Source organism: Gossypium raimondii, chromosome 2, assembly GCF_025698545.1.
Source record: "Gossypium raimondii isolate GPD5lz chromosome 2, ASM2569854v1, whole genome shotgun sequence".
Lineage (NCBI taxonomy): Eukaryota > Viridiplantae > Streptophyta > Magnoliopsida > Malvales > Malvaceae > Gossypium > Gossypium raimondii.
In genome coordinates this window covers 47056095-47072964 of record NC_068566.1, presented here as the reverse complement: position 1 = coordinate 47072964, position 16870 = coordinate 47056095, and the positions used below count along the sequence as shown (strand labels likewise).

General features: G+C 34.3%; 1 protein-coding gene and 2 long non-coding RNA genes across 3 annotated transcripts in view; 2 read left to right on the top strand and 1 right to left on the bottom strand.

Moving 5' to 3' along the window:
• The window catches only part of LOC105789258 (disease resistance protein RPV1), a 59129-nt gene that overhangs the window by 27104 nt on the left and 15155 nt on the right, over positions 1–16870 (top strand). The window lies entirely within an intron of this gene.
• LOC128039272 (uncharacterized) overlaps positions 1–16870 on the bottom strand; it is a 52988-nt gene that overhangs the window by 21037 nt on the left and 15081 nt on the right. The gene's annotated exons all lie outside the window — the stretch shown is intronic.
• LOC105789279 (uncharacterized) lies at positions 11336–12261 on the top strand. Its single transcript, XR_001132258.2, has 2 exons — positions 11336–11642; positions 11942–12261. It is a non-coding gene; the product is annotated as an uncharacterized LOC105789279 (long non-coding RNA).

Below are 16870 nucleotides of genomic sequence, written 5' to 3'. Positions count from 1 at the left end.
TAGAACAATCTTAAAGAGGTGAGCATTTAGTAACTTGTCTGCCTCTATTGTTCTGTTCTCTGTTTTACTTTGCCACTCATCTTTATATATTTCGAATGAAGATGACTGATCAAGAGAAACTAGCTGAGAAAGTGAACTTTACCCTAATACATGTGGGAGGAAGAGTAGAGAAATTTGTAGAACCCAATTTCTGCCCGGCCCAACAAGCAGAGGCCAAAATACCCCAGCCCATTACAATTAAATTAACCCAACTAAAAACAGCCCAATAGCCCACAAGACTTAAAAATTTTCAGCCAAACCCTAAGTCCCCTAGCCCCGCAAGCTTCCATGCGTGGCCTCCTCGTCTGCCACACCTCCAACGCACGCCTCTGTCACTGCGTCTGACACATCGGCTGCCTCTACCACTGCTACCTGCAAGGAAATGTGAACACGCAACAACCAAGAAGCCAAGCACAAGCAGACAACAGAAACAAACAAAAATAGTAAAATAGAGAGTTGTTCAAATCGGCTATAAAAGCCTAGATCAGATCCTTGTATTTTTTTTACACACATAAGTCAATCGAAACTCAGAAACCGAATTCCAAAAGTTGATTTTAGACTATTCTCTCCATTTTTCTTTTGATATTTTTTCTATTTATTTGTTTTTTTTCTCTTTTTTTTTTCTTTTTTTCTTTCAAATCCATTTTAAAATAATTAACACAGAGGATAAAAAAGGGGAAAAGGGAATCAACTCACCTGAATCGGCCCCCTGAGTCCGTCGTCATCATCGGCCCTTCGCCGTCGCCGGACGCGGGTATAGGGAGAGGCCAAAGCTTTTCTTCTTCCCCTCGTTTCCCTGTTCCATGGCCTCGATCTCGGAATGCGCTTCAACGAGCGGCTTGAAGGCGCCCTTGCATGGCTCCGGGCAGGGGAGGTGTGATGGCGGTGGGGTTCCAAGGCTAGGCCTGGAACCCTAGCAGAGAAAGGGGACTTCCCTTTTAAATTTTTTTTTTGTGTTCTTTGGCAGCAAATGAAACAGCAGAAAAAAGAAAAAATTTTTAGTTTTATAGTAATTAAAACGGCACCGTTTGAAGGGGGTGACCTGCGCCTCTTTGCCCTAATGGGTAATTTGCGCATTTGGTCCCTCCATCTGGCGCTGAGGTGCAATCTGACCTTTTTATTATTTTCGATTTTGGCCACATAATTTGGCGCCTATTCCAAGCTAGTCCTGTGCAAAACGATGCGCATAAGGGACGGGGAATTTTCACAATCGGTCCCTTGAGTTTGAGCATGTTTCATTTCAATCCCTTTTTATTTATTTACAGTTTGGACCCTCGAATTTTGGTTTGATTTTAATTTCATCCTTTAGTTCATTTAATTTATTATTATTTTTTTAAAATGAAAAGGGGAGTTCCTTTATTATTTATTTTAAGTTATATATATATGTGTATATTTTATTTACCTAATATTTTTCTTATTATTTGCATTACTTGATTTAAGTCATTATATATACGTACAAGCGTTTTTTTAATATATATATACACGTATATATTTTTCTATAATATATATATACTCATATACATTTCTTACTATATCTTATAATTTATATATATATATATATGTACATATTCTTTATTTATTTTAAATATATATTTTCATATTTCATATTTTCTACATGCATATATATACTTATATATTTACATATTTTAATTCATATACCTATACATGTATATACATACTTACATATATTTTTATATTTAATAATCTCACAATATGTATACGTACATAGATTTTCACATTTTATAATTTTGTGTACATTCATGTATATATGTTTTTACATCTATTCGTTATTTATTTATTTATTTACATTTACATTATTATTTAGAAAGGAGGATTCAATTTTATTTGCCTATGTACTTGTCACTTTGTATGTTATTGATTGGTCCCTTTTATTATCTTATTTTCGTTGCTATTGCTCGTTTTGTTTTTATGCCATCATATTCATTATTGTTTTGCTATGCATATTAACACCATACATCAAAAAGAAATTTTTTCTAAATAAGGCAATGTTTTGCGTTTGGAAAATCGAGAAAACGTGCCCTAACGTGCTGGGTTTCGATTTCTCGTTCGACCAAAATAGTCAAATATCCTTTTTAAACTTTCAAAATAAGGCAATATTTCGTATTTAGAAAATTCGAGAAAATCGTGCCCTAACTTACTGAGCTTCGATTTTTCTCGCGTTGATCCTAAATAACCGAATATCCTTTTAAAATTGAAATAAATGAGGTTTAAATAAAAATAAAAGGCAAGTTTATTCTCAAAATACGAGATGTCGGGTCCTAACTTACTGGATGTGAGATCTTGTTACTTCGAGATAAGAAAGCATTTTCTATTTTTATTTATTTGAGTAATTTTAAAATAACACAATAAAGAGGGATTGTATTTTTTAATTCTTTTCAAGTTTTTAATTTTCAACACCAAGACATTAAGTAATCGACTAGGTACCAATTTTGGGTGTATCGAGGGTGCTAACCCTTCCTCGTGCTAATCGACTCCTGAACCTATTTTTCTGAATTTCGTGGACCAAAATCGTTGTTTTAATAAAATCTAAACCGTTTATTAAAAATAATCGTTTTACGAGGTGACCCGATCACACCTCATAAAAAAGGATTGGTGGCAACTCCCACATTTGTTTTCATTTTTCAAAATCCAAGTCGACCCCGTTTTCATCAAAAAAATGGTGTCAATAGCTTGGCGACTCAACTGGGGATGAAAAATAAGAGAGGCAAGCCACGTGTTGATTATTTCTTGTCTTTTTGTCGAAATTTGAAAATTCGATTTAAATTTACGATCCTCTCATTGCATATCCTTTGTTTTGAGTTATATTTTTCATCATGTTCTGTATTTTATTTTTATATCTCTGCACATTGCATTGCATGACCGTTGGTCACACCCTTTTAAGTGAGAGTGAGAAACTAGTCCTTCGTAAGGTTTTCACCTCCGTGCAAGGTAGTGGATCGCTTTCTGGATACAACCGTACCTATGTCTTCGTGAGATTTTCATCTCCGTGCAGACATAGGGAAATGTATTCTCCTGAACCAAACTCGGTCCGTATGAGCCTATAATGGGTGAGGATTGAGGAATCTGCTAGTTTAGGTACACTTACTTTAGAACCAAACCGCATATAATGAGCCTTAGGAGCCTACCCTAGGTAGAGCCACTTCAAACCCCTAGTGGTCACCCGAATATGTGTTCTATTTATTCTTGCTTGCTTTTGCTTTGTACTAACCTGTTTTCTTTTGTTTTGGATATGATTGCATTGCATTTTCATCATAAAAAAAATGGTGTTGATTCACGTTCAGTTGCTAAATAGAGAGCTTGTCATAAGAAAATGGGTTTCTTGATAAAGTGGATGACAATACGGTTGTCTGAATATGGTCTAAGAAAATGTGATAAGAGAAGAGTGATAGTCTGGTGAATGAGTACACGACTTTGCCTCGTTGCCCGAAGACTCAAGATGACAAAGATTATTCGAGAGCCACTGAACTTTCTTAATGAGAAGCCAACGAGTATCACGAGGATGGGCAAACAATGGGTCGCAACTCAAATCAAGCAAAGGAGATCGAAGAGGTACCTCTTTTGGGGAGTTCGCGAGATTCGATCTTAGCATTTGGATATGATAAAGAGGGTCGATGTCTTCACTTTGAGTATGAGGACAAGCCGTATGTGTAAATATCCATTTTATGTAAAGAGATTTTTTTTCTAGAAAAGTTGTTCTAATTGAATTGAATCAAGATCAACGCCTCTTTTTGTATTCATGTATCTGCATTACATTACATTGCATGCATCTTTTCATTCATTAACATTACATTTCATTGTATACAATAAATTTCCCAAAATCCAAAAGTACATCGAGTTTAGAACTCTAGTACAGAGCCAGATGGATGATAAAGAATTGGGATTCTTTGAATATATCGATGGTTTGGAAGGTAAAGATGTTTGTACCTTTGAAGAAGGAACTAAGAAAAAAACTATCAAGAATTTGTTTCTACATCTCTAGAAGCGTTCTAAACAACTGGACTATGGAGGAGATTCTTGTAATTTTCAAGACCATTTCAAAGTAATATTCAGAACACTCTTATTGCTCTAAGCCTGAGAGTAATAGGAAATTCTTTTGTGAAAAGGCACATGTCCACTATTTTTTTTTATTTCAATGAAATGCATCTTTTTGTTTTGCCTTGGCAAACATTCTTTTGTTCCTTCCATTTTTACTCATACCATACAGATAATTACCCTTTGATTCATTAACTCTTTGAGTCTTCCTTCGTCTCTAGAACAGGTCTCCAGATATCAATGATATGAGTGATACTGCTATTGACTGAGAACTTTCTTTTGAGCAAGATATGTGCCTAGAGGAACCTCAAGACTTCGAAGACGATCGAGATTGTAGTTTATCTCCTGATTTGTTAAGGATGGTAGAGCAAGTCAAAAAATAGATCCTACCTTTCAAAAAAATCAGTTGGAAATTGTGAGCTTAAGAAAAGGGAAAAAGGTGAAAACCAGAGCCTGTATCACCGCAGAGACAAAGGGAGACGTCATTGAGTTACTTTAAGAATTCAAGGATGATTTCGCATGATTGTACCAAGATATGTCTGAGCTACTAAGACGTGTGGACGCTCTTGAGGTAAAGTAGATTTTGGAAGAGGTCTATACGGGTGTCTGAGGAACACATGCTAATGGTTTTGCAATGGCCAAGCAAATCATGAGATTTGGGTACTGCTGGTCCACCATGGAAGGAGATTGTATCAGTTATACCAAGAAACGCCACAAGGGCCAAATTTACGAAGACAAGATTTATGTGTTTCCTTCATCTCTTCATGTTATGACTTTTCCATAGATTTTCTCTATGAGGGGCATGGATGCCATTTAGGCTGACCTCACCAAAAGCTTCTGGCGGTCATCGATCCATCTTTATGGTCGTCGATTACTTCATCAAGTGGGTGGAATCTGCTTCATATGCCAATCTCATGAAGGCAACAGTCAGCAAATTCTTGAAAATCATGTCAGTATAGAATGCCAAGAAGGAATCATATTGGACAATGCACTAAATTTGAACAACAGCACAATATCAAGAGTTTGTAGTCTGTTCAAGATTAACACCATGTAGCCCCAAAATGAATGGTATAGTGGAGGCAAAAAAAGAGAAGCAAAAAAGTAAAAAAAAGAGGCAAAAAAATAAAACAAAACAGAAAACGAGAATGAAAAAACAAAAAAACCTCTACCGGGGCAACTAATTTCTCATTGGTATATGGAATAGAGGCAATTTTACCCATCGAAGTTGATATTCCTACCCTTTGAGTCTTGTCAGAGCTAAAGTTGGATGAAGCAGAATAAATCCAGACCCGATATGATCAGTTAAATTTGATTGATAAGAAAAGGTTGAAGCTATCCGTCATGGTCAAACGTAGCAAAAGCGATTGATACGAGCTCACCAAAAAGGGTTCACCCTAGAGAATTCCATGAGGGGGACCTGATATCGATGAAGATCCTTCCCATACAAAGGGGACTTCAGAAGAAAGTGGATGCCAAGCCTGAAGGACCATATGTGGAAGGCCTTATCTAGGAGAGCGTCGGTATTAACCAAGATGGATGGCAAGAACTTGCCTAATCTTGAGAATTTTGATTCAAGGAAAAAATACTTCACTTGAAAAAAAAGAAAAAAACAAAAAATAAAAGAAAATAAAAGAAGAACGAAAAAAGAAAAGGAGAGGCCAGGGTGAAAACCCGCAAATGGCACTTTGAGACCAAAGGGGTATTGAATTGAAAACCCAGGAATGGAAAGTTCAAATTTTGATTGAAGGTGGGGCATGCGATAGCCTTGTCCTCTCTGAATTAGTAAGAATGTGAGACGCTGCATCTTGGGGCATCAACAAAGTCTTCTAGGACTTCTAAGCACATATCAAGTTCAAAAGGGTCCTCAAGAAGTTTGGGGCAGAGAAGCTCATGCTACGATATCTGGGGCACCTATTTCCATTCATTTCTCTTGTATTTTGAAAAAGTACACCATCTTGATTAATTTATTCTCATTTGTATTCTAGCAAAATTGGCTATCTTGATTAATTTGTTCATTTAGAGCTTTGCTCTCAATAAATTTCCATATTATCCTTTGTGATAATCTTTTTCATCTTATTCATCTTGTATCTTAGCAAAATTTGCTATCTTGATTAATTCATTCATTTATAGCTTTGCTCTCAACAAAATTTCATCTTGTCCATTTTGATAACCTTTTTCAAGCATTTTTCATTGAAATAACGATTAATGGACTGATAATACTCATGCAGAAAGAGTTCTGCATATTACTCTGAAAGTTTCTAAATAATACAAGACCTGAAACAGGACTATTGTTTAGAACTGGCCAAACCTGAGGGTTAGAAATATTGGAGAAAGAATAGTCTAAATTGCGACTATTTCTTTGGTTTTCTCTGTCAAAGATACCAGCCGAACAAGAAAGCATCAGTGATAGAACCTTGATGAACAATGAGTAATGACAACCTAAGCATTAAAAAGGGATCATTTCTCATGACATTCTACAAATATCATACATACACATCTAGTTAGGAGCATTTGATTCATTCTAATCATGACATCCTAAACACTAGGCATAAATAGGTCCATGAAATGGATTTTGCAGGTCATGTTCCCTAGAGAACAGATTAATGGAGTTAATTATACCCCCGACATTGTAATTAAAAAGATTGAAGCCGCAACGGTGAATCTTATTTCCCTGGCAGTGCAATTGAGCAGATTAAAGCTACGACAACGAATATTGCTTCCTCGACATTGCAATTTAAAATATTAAAGCTGCAGCGGCGAATCTTACTCCCCTAGCGGTGCAGTGGAATAGATTGAAGCTACAACGGTGAATCTTGTTCCCGACATTGCAGTTAATTAGACTGAAGATGGCAGATCTTGTCTTCCTATATTGGCAGTGAAGTAGATCAAAGATAGCAAGTCTTGTCTTTCTGTATTGGCAGCGAAGTAGACTGAAGATAGCAAGTCTTGTCTTCCTATATTGGCAGCAAAGTAGACTGAAGATAGCAAGTCTTGTCTTCCTGTATTGGCAGCAAAGTAGACTAAGATAGCAGATCTTGTCTTCCTGTATTGGCAGCGAAGTAGATCAAAGATAGCAAGTCTTATCTCCCTAAGCAGTAGTGGAGCAGACAGAAGAAAGCAATCCTATCTCCCTAAAGTTGCAGTGGAACGGATTGAAACCACAGATCTTATCTCTCTGAAGTTGCGAGAGAGAGATCACATCCATCTTATCTCCTAAGCGAGAGTGGGAGCGCATGTAAGAAACCAATCCTATCTCCCTGAAGTTGTAATAGAGCGGATTGAAACCACAGATCTTATCTCTCTGAAGTTGCAGTAGAGCAGATCGCATCCAGTCTTATCTCCCTAAGCAGTAGTGGAGCAGACAGAAGAAACCAATCCTATCTCCCTGAAGTTGTAGTTGAGCGGATTGAAACCACAGATCTTATCTCTCTGAAGTTGCAATAGAGCAGATCGCATCCAGTCTTATCTCCCTAAGCAGTAGTGGAACAGACAGAAGAAACCAATCCTATCTCCCTGAAGTTGCAATGGAGCAGATTAAAACCACAGATCTTATCTCTCTGAAGCTGCAGTAGAGTAGATCGTATTCAGTCTTATCTCTCTAAGCAGTAGTGGGGCAGACAGAAGAAACCAATCCTATCTCCCTGAAATTACAGTGGAGTGGATTAAAACCACATATCTTATCTCTCTGAAGTTACAGTAGAGCAGATCGCATCAAGTTTTATCTCCCTAAGCAGTAGTGGAGTAGACTAAAGCTACTAATCCTATCTCCCTGAAGTTGCAGTGGAGCGGATTAAAACCACATATCTTATCTCTCTGAAGTTGCAGTAGAGCAGATCACGCCATAACAAACCTTATCTCCCTGAAGTTGCAGTGGAGCAGGTTGAAGATAACAAGTCTTATCTCCCTAAAGTTGTAGTGGAGCAGACTGTAGATAACGGACTTTATCAAAACCACAGACCTTATCTCCCTGAAGTTGCAGTGGAGCAGGTTGAAGATACGAGTCTTATCTCCCTCAAGTTGCAGTGGAGCAGACTAAAACCATAAATCTCATCCCCATAGAGTTGCGGCAGAGTGTATTGAAGCTACAAGCCGTATCCCTCTAAAGATGCAGCGGACTAGAATGAGGCTACTTAAAGAAGAAAGGCACCAAGAAGTCAAGACTCGGTGAGACCGGGCAAAATTGGTCTTTCTCAGTCTTTGCTCCATTCCCGTTACACGACAATGAGCAAAGAGGGGCAGCTGTAGAACCCAATTTCTGCCCGGCCCAACAAGCAGAGGCCAAAATACCCCAGCCCATTACAATTAAATTAGCCCAACTAATAACAGACCAATAGCCCACAAGACTTAAAAATTTTCAGCCAAACCCTAAGTCCCCTGGCGCCGCAAGCTTCCATGCGTGGCCTCTTCGTCTGCCACACCTCTAATGCACGCCTCTGCCACTGCGTCTGACACCTCGGCCGCCTCTACCACTGCTACCTGCAAGGAAAGGTGAACACGCAACAACCAAGAAGCCAAGCACAAGCAGACAACAGAAACAAATAAAAATAGTAGAATAGAGAGTTGTTCAAATCGACTATAAAAGCCTAGATCAGATCCTTGTATTTTTTTTACACATATAAGTCAATCGAAACTCAGAAACCGAATTCCAAAAGTTGATTTTAGACTATTCTCTCCATTTTTCTTTTGATATTTTTTCTATTTATTTGTTTTTTTCTCTTTTTTTTCTTTTTTTTCTTTCAAATCCATTTTAAAATAATTAACAAAGACGATAAAAAAGGGGAAAAGGGAATCAACTCACCTGAATCGGCCCCCTGAGTCCGTCGTCGTCATCGGCCCTTCGCCGTCGCCGGACGCGGGTATAGGGAGAAGCCAAAGCTTTTCTTCTTCCCCTCGTTTCCCTGTTCCATGGCCCCGATCTCGGAATGCGCTTCAACGCGCGGCTTGAAGGCGCCCTTGCATGGCTCCAGCCACCGGGCAGGGGAGGCGTGACGGCGGTGGGGTTCCAAGGCTAGGCTTGGAACCCTAGCAGAGAAAGGGGACTTCCCGTTTAAATTTTTTTTGTGTGTTCTTTGACAGCAAATGAAATAGCAAAAAAAAACAAAAATTTTTAGTTTTATAGTAATTAAAACGGCGCCGTTTGAAGGGGGTGACCTGCGCCTCTTTTCCCTAATGGGTAATTTGCGTGGTCCCTCCATCTGGCGCTGAGGTGCAATCTGACCTTTTTATTATTTTTGATTTTGGCCACATAATTTGGCGCCTATTCCAACCTAGTCCTATGCAAAACGATGCGCATAAGGGGCGGGGAATTTTCACAATCGGTCCCTTGAGTTTGAGCACGTTTCATTTCAATCCCTTTTTATTTATTTACAGTTTGGACCCCCGAATTTTGGTTTGATTTTAATTTCATCCTTTAGTTCATTTAATTTATTATTATTTTTAAAAAAAAAGAAAAGGGAGTTCCTTTATTATTTATTTTAAGTTATATATATATATATGTGTGTGTGTGTGTATTTTATTTACCTAATATTTTTCTTGTTATTTGTATTACTTTATTTAAGTCATTATATATACGTACATGCATTTTTTATAATACATATATACACGTACATATTTTTTCTATAATATATATATATACTCATTGTCGAAACCGTTTTTTGAAAACAAAAATTTTTAGTTTCGACTTAAAATAAAAATTGGAGTCGCCACCGATCCTTGATTAAGGTGTGATCGGCTCACCTTAAAAATGAATTTGGTCTACGAAATTTGAGAAAATGGGCTCGGGAGTCAGTTACGCACGAGGAAGGATTAGCACCCTCGTAACGCCCAAAATTGGTACCAAACTGATTTTTTTAAAATGCCTTGGTGTCGAAAATTCGAAAGGATTTTAAAAGGAAACTTTTTATTTCATGAATGGATTAAAATAATAAGACAATTCTTATTTCAAAGAAATAAAACACCACACCCAGTAAGTTAGGGCACAATGTTTTTAAATCTTCAAAATACCCGAATATTGCCTTTCGTTTTTGAAAATTCTTATTTCGAGAAGAAAATGCCATGACCAGTAAGTTAGGACCCAACATTTTGAATTCCCGAGAATAAGCTTTTATTAAAAATTTGCAAATTATTGCGAAACAAATACTAGGCTTTCCAAATTCATCGAAAAATAATCGCGATCCAGTAAGTTAGAACACAATCTTTCACGAGAATCATGAATGCCAAATATTTTGGAATTTATAAAATAGGATGATTTAAACGCTTTGAGAAAATCAAAAAATGTAGTTTTAAAATGGATGCTAAAAAGGGTTAAGGTATAACATGAAACGGATACCTTAACTTCAAACATAAATGAATAAATATTTACAAATATACACAAGTACAATATACAAGTAACTTTGCAAACAAAAAGAAGGAACGAAATAAACCAAACCAAAAAGCTAATAAAATGCATGTATATATATGAACATGAAAATCATAAAAATAAAACAAAGATAAAAACATATACGTGTATATATTTACGAAAAAAGGTATAAAGTATATGAAAATAAAATATATATATATAAAATGTTCAGATATGTATATATTTACAAAGTAGAAAAACGAAATGTATAAGTATACATACATAGGTAAATCATGAAAATCCTCATACGTATATATTCCAATACATATATATATGTACAATATGTGTATAAATTAATAGGAGATATAAAAGAATAAAAACGTTTATAATTTAAAGGAAAAACGTGTATACAAATATATTATAGAAAATGTACGTGTATTTTAAAGTGTGAAATGTGAAAAATGCCATGCTATAAAATGTATATGCATTATAAAATACGAGAATGGTGAAAATAAAATAATAATAAGTAAAATATAAATCAAATATGTACATATGAAAATCAATAAAATGAAAATATAAAATTATGTATATATATAGGAATTAAGAAATAAAATGTAAAATAAAAAAATGTATAAAATATAGATGTAGGTACGCACATTACATAGAAATGCATATATGTATATATAAACATGCGTATTTAGGAATATATTAATAATATTGATAATAAATAATATTAATAATATTAATAATAAATAAATAAATAATAAAATGATAATAATATAGAAAGACAAAAAGCGAAAAAAAGAATAATAATAAGATAACTTGAAATGGACTGATTTGAACTAAAACAAAAAAATTGGGGTAGATTCGAAAATAAATAAAAAAGACAAACTTGAACACGCGAACAACTATGGGGGACTAAAGTGGAAATTAATACTACCCTCCAAAACGCTGTGTAGAATTGGATTAAACTAAAACAGATTCAATATATCATGGAAAATTTTGAAAACAAAAAAAAAGATTTTGAAATGATGGAAAACATGAAAGGACTCAAAACATAAATAACCCCTCAATGCTTAAAACCTATTTCAGATTCTAATTAAAACCCTATTCCCTCTTGCGGCACCTTCTCTGTTTTTCAAGCCAAACTCCCCCCTTTTCAACTTTGATTCCGACGAAGCATAACAAGGGCATCGACGGCGCGCCAACACCGGTAAAAACCTCTTCTCTTCTTTGTTTCGTTTTTGTTTTAAAGAACAAGAAAATAAAAAAACAAGACAGTAAAAAAAAAGAAAAACAGAACCCCCCAGATTACCTTCAAAATTCCTTTTTTATTCCTTTTCTTCCTTCAAAAATTTTCCTTTACAGTCTTTCCCCCCTTTACAGATTTTTCACGGCTTTAAATAGCCGAAATGAAAAAGAAAAATCAACCAAATCAAAAAGAGATATATTCTGATATAGTTGGTATATTTGCCCGATTTTTGCTCTTCTGTTTTGAGTTTGCTGTTGCAGGTATTGTTGGCGCATGGAGCGGTGCACGTTGGGGAGGGTCGTGGTGCGAGATTCGCGGCGGTGTGCGAGGGTGGTACTGGAGACTGCTGGGGCTTGCGGCGTTGGGGTCAAAGCTGCTAGGGTTTTCAGTAGAAAATTTGTTTACTGGGCTGTTGGGGTTTGGGCCTAGGTTTAGTTTATTAGGTTGTTTTACTATTTGTAAGGCCTGGACCATTTGGGCTGATTACACTCATATACATTTCTTACTATATCTTATAATTTATATATATATATGTACATATTCTTTATTTATTTTAAATATATATTTTTCATATTTCATATTTTCTACATGCATATATATACTTATATGTTTACATATTTTAATTTATATACCTATACATGTATATACATACTTACATATATTTTTATATTTAATAATCTCACAATATGTATACGTACATAGATTTTTCATATTTTCATAATTTTGTGTACATTCATGTATATACATTTTTACATCTATTCGTTATTTATTTATTTATTTACATTTTCATTATTATTTAGAAAGGAGGATTCAATTTTATTTGCCTATGTACTTGTCACTTTGTAAGTTATTGATTGGTCCCTTTTATTATCATATTTTCGTTGCTATTGCTCCTGTTGTTTTTATGCCATCATATTCATTATTGTTTTACTATGCATATTAACACCATACATCAAAAAGAAAATTTTTTCTAAATAAGACAATATTTTGCGTTTGGAAAATCGAGAAAACGTGCCCTAATGTGCTGGGTTTCGATTTCTCGTTCGACCAAAATAGCCAAATATCTTTTTTAAAATTTCAAAGGCAATATTTCGTATTTAGAAAATTCGAGAAAATCGTGTCCTAACTTATTGAGCTTCGATTTTTCTCGCGTTGATCCTAAATAACCGAATATCCTTTTAAAATTGAAATAAATGAGGTTTAAATAAAAAATAAAAGGCAAGTTTATTCTCAAAATACAAGATGTCGGGTCCTAACTTACTGGATGTGACATCTTGTTGCTTCGAGATAAGGAAGCATTTTCCATTTTTATTTATTCGAGTAATTTTAAAATAACACAATAAAGAGGGATCGTATTTTTAAATTCTTTTCGAGTTTTTAATTTTCGACAGCAAGACATTAAGTAATCAACTAGGTACCAATTTTGGGCGTATCGAGGGTGCTAACCCTTCCTCGTGCGTAATCGACTCCCGAACCTGTTTTTCCGAATTTCGTGGACCAAAATCGTTGTTTTAATAAAATCTAAATCGTTTATTAAAAACAACCGTTTTACGAGGTGACCCGATCACACCTCATAAAAAAGGATTGGTGGCGACTCCCACATTTGTTTTCATTTTTCAAAACCCAAGTCGACCCCGTTTTCATCAAAAAAATGGTGTCAACAAAATTAACATTGAAAATGGAAACAAGCGACCAAAAGATGGTAAGGATTGAATTTTGAGTTTCACAGAGCAAATTATGACCTGAAAATGCAAGCATGTATCGTCCACTAACTTCTTTTCTATTATTTTAATGAATGATGCAAAAATGAAGTTCAATATTCAGTTATCACCAATTAAGTTTTTAACTCATCTCACTTACTTCTACTGGCATGTATGTAGAACTTGTTATTCCTTTAATTTCTTCAACGAGCTGTCTATTTTATCTTTTGCAAACTATAAACTGATCCGATCATCACTATTCATTTTTTCTTTAATTTCTTCATTCATTCTCTTGTTTACATGTAGTTGTAGAGAGAATGCTGTCCTGCTATTGTCCATTCAAGTTTATGTACCAGGTTGAAGTTTGAATCCAAAACTTTAATATATACTGTAAGAGAGCTACGACATGAACAAATAGTTATTTCAGGACTGTCTGATTGATCTCACATTTATGGTAAGATACCAAATCAAACAAGAAATATCAACTAGAAACACACACACAAAAAAAAAAAAAAAAGAAATCCTGAGTAGGAAAGCTGTCAGTTTCTAATTCTATGCGTAATGCTGTTTTCTGATCTTCTCCTTATTTATTGTGTTATCGTGTTGCAAAGTTTTTAATTTTATCTGCTTATTTTTGGACCAATATCTGATTCTGTTTTGCTTATAGGTTCCTCCAGCACATTTGAATCCTGAATCTTCTAATCATGTGGGTGCTTTGGGAGACGTGGAGATTTTGTGGCCGAGGAAAGTTGGTTAGATGATTTGCTCCAAAGTAATGGCTGTAAGCTACTATTTCATGAAGTTATTGTTTCTTTGAGTTATATTGAAGATAATTTTAGCATTTCATTTATTCTCAACCTTTGATGTCACAGCTGTCATCATCAACAAATACGAGGTTTCTCAACACAATGCTGATGCGCTCAATAAAATATTTCAAAACCATGCTCAATTTGCTGACCAATTTCGATTGAACGTGGATGGGACTTTGCCTGGTATTCCTTCTTCTTGATAGCACAGGGGCACAGCGGTAAATACCGAGGAAAGAGGATAAGAAAATTTTAGCATTCAAAAAGTAATATTTTCCCAATCAATTGATTGAGATGATCCGAATCAGCAACGGCATTTCAATCAAGAGTTTAAAAGCAACATTATGAACGCAGTTGCTGAAATTTACTGAAGATTAGAAAGCGATCTAAATAAGCTTGAACTAACTGATATCGATGATATGTTGGTAAGGGTGAAAGACATGAAACTTTCATGGCTAAAGGATAACTTGGCAAAGACTCGTCAAACATTGAAGGATCAAGCAGAGATAAAGAAATTGTGAGAAACTATCCGAGAAGCCAATTTGAAGTTGGCTAGGTTAAGGAAGAAACAACGGCTAGGTCAAGTAATGCATACATGGTAGATGAGATTTTTCAGGTAAGAATTATTCAAATAAGAAATTTCCAAATTCAAATTGGATGAGATTTTTAAATTTGAAGAGGAATTTTTATGTTGGATAAGGGTTTTTAAGTTGATTCTTCCATTAATAGTAGTTTGGTTATGAATGATACTATATGTGCACTTAGATGACATAAAAAGGCAAAAGTTAAAATCATATGAATAAGAAAAAAATTAAAAATTAGGTTCTTTACCCGAGTTGGTTATGTGTATTAATTTTATTTAATTGCATTTATTTACTTAAAAATTAATTTGAATATATTGAAAAACTAAAATATAAAAATAATGGTATAAATTAAAAGTTCGTAATTTTCTTGATATATATTAAATTATATATTAATTTTATGCAATAAACTATTTTAATTAAATTTTACTTTTAATATTATTTTAAACATAAAAATAAATATTAACTATGAATAAGAAAGATGGTAAAGTAGAATATAACAAAATTTGAGTTTATAAGACACCCAAAAATACTGTAGTAACACGTGTTCTGTTAGGTTTTTTATGTTAAATTATACGATATAGAGGAAATATAAGGCAAGGCACTTAATTACAACATTTAGTAAAACTAATGTTCAAAATGGCGTGGGTTGTACGTGAATATATGTATTTATATTCTTATTATTTTAAAAGACATTAAAGAGGTATGTATGTACAATATTTATTTTACACAATCATAAAAAATATGTACGTACAATGTTTAAAAGATGGAAATGTTGTGTATCTATACTTATATTTTAAGAAATATTTTCTTGGGAAAATTCTCAGAATATAAAATTAAAAAAAGATATTATCTAGAAAATTAGATATTTTAGATGAACATTCTAATTATTAGATATTTATAAAATAAATGATAAGGATGTTTACATGTGTTAACAATCTAACGACCCTTAAACTTTATAAATAAGAGTGAGAGCTTCAATTCTTACTATGGTGTAAAAAAGAGTCATAAGCAAGAGATGTGAGAGGTAATGGTAAAGAAGAAAAGTGTAGTAAGATAAGTGTGTCATATCATAAATGTATATTACTAAAATCGTTTTCTTCTCTTGTACTTGTAATTGTAATATTATACCGTAAGACATGAACACTTTAAACTTTAAATAGTTATTTCAGGACTGTCTGATTAATCCCACATTTATGGTAAGATACCAAACCAAACTAGAAACATCAGGTAGAAACAAATAAAAAATAAAAATAAAAATAAAAAAAAGAAATCCTAAGTAGGAAAGCTTTCAGTTTCTAAATCTATGCGCAATGTTGTTTACTTTTCTCCTTATTTATTGTGTTATCATGTTGCAAAGTTTTTAACTGTATCTCTTATTTTTGGATCAATATTTGATTCTGTTTTGCTTATAGGTTCCTCCAACACATTTGAATCATGAATCTTCGAATTGTATGGGTGCTTTGGGGGACTTGTCCTTTGACTCTGAATATTCTTTATCCTCATGAAGATGGATAGATGATTTCTTCCAAAGTAATGGCTAAGCTACTATTTAATGAATTTATTGTTTCTTTGTGTATTTAGCATTTCATTTCTTCTCAATCATATGTAATGATACGTATAGACATGATCTTTAATTACCTTTGATGTCAGATGACACAACAGTCATCGTCAACAGATACGATGTTCATCAACACAATGCTGATGTGATCAATAAAATATTTCAAAACCATGCTCACTTTGCTAACCAATTTCAATTGAATTATCTAGAGTTTCAGAGCAACATTATGAATGCAGTTGCTGAAATTTATCAGAAATTAGAAAGCGATCTGAATAAGCTTGAGCTAACTTATATCAATGATATGTTGGTAAGGGTAAAAGACACGGAGTCACCGGTTTGGAATTTTCATGGCTAAAGGATAAGTTGTCAAAGACTCATCAAACATTGGAGGATCAAGCATAGATAAAGAGATTGTGAGAAACTATTTGAGAAGCTAATCTGAAGGTGGCTAGGTTAAAGAAGAATAATTACTGCTTCTCGTTATTTTGTTCAACTAATGCATACATGGTACTTTTTGTGAACATTGATTACGCTAGTGAAA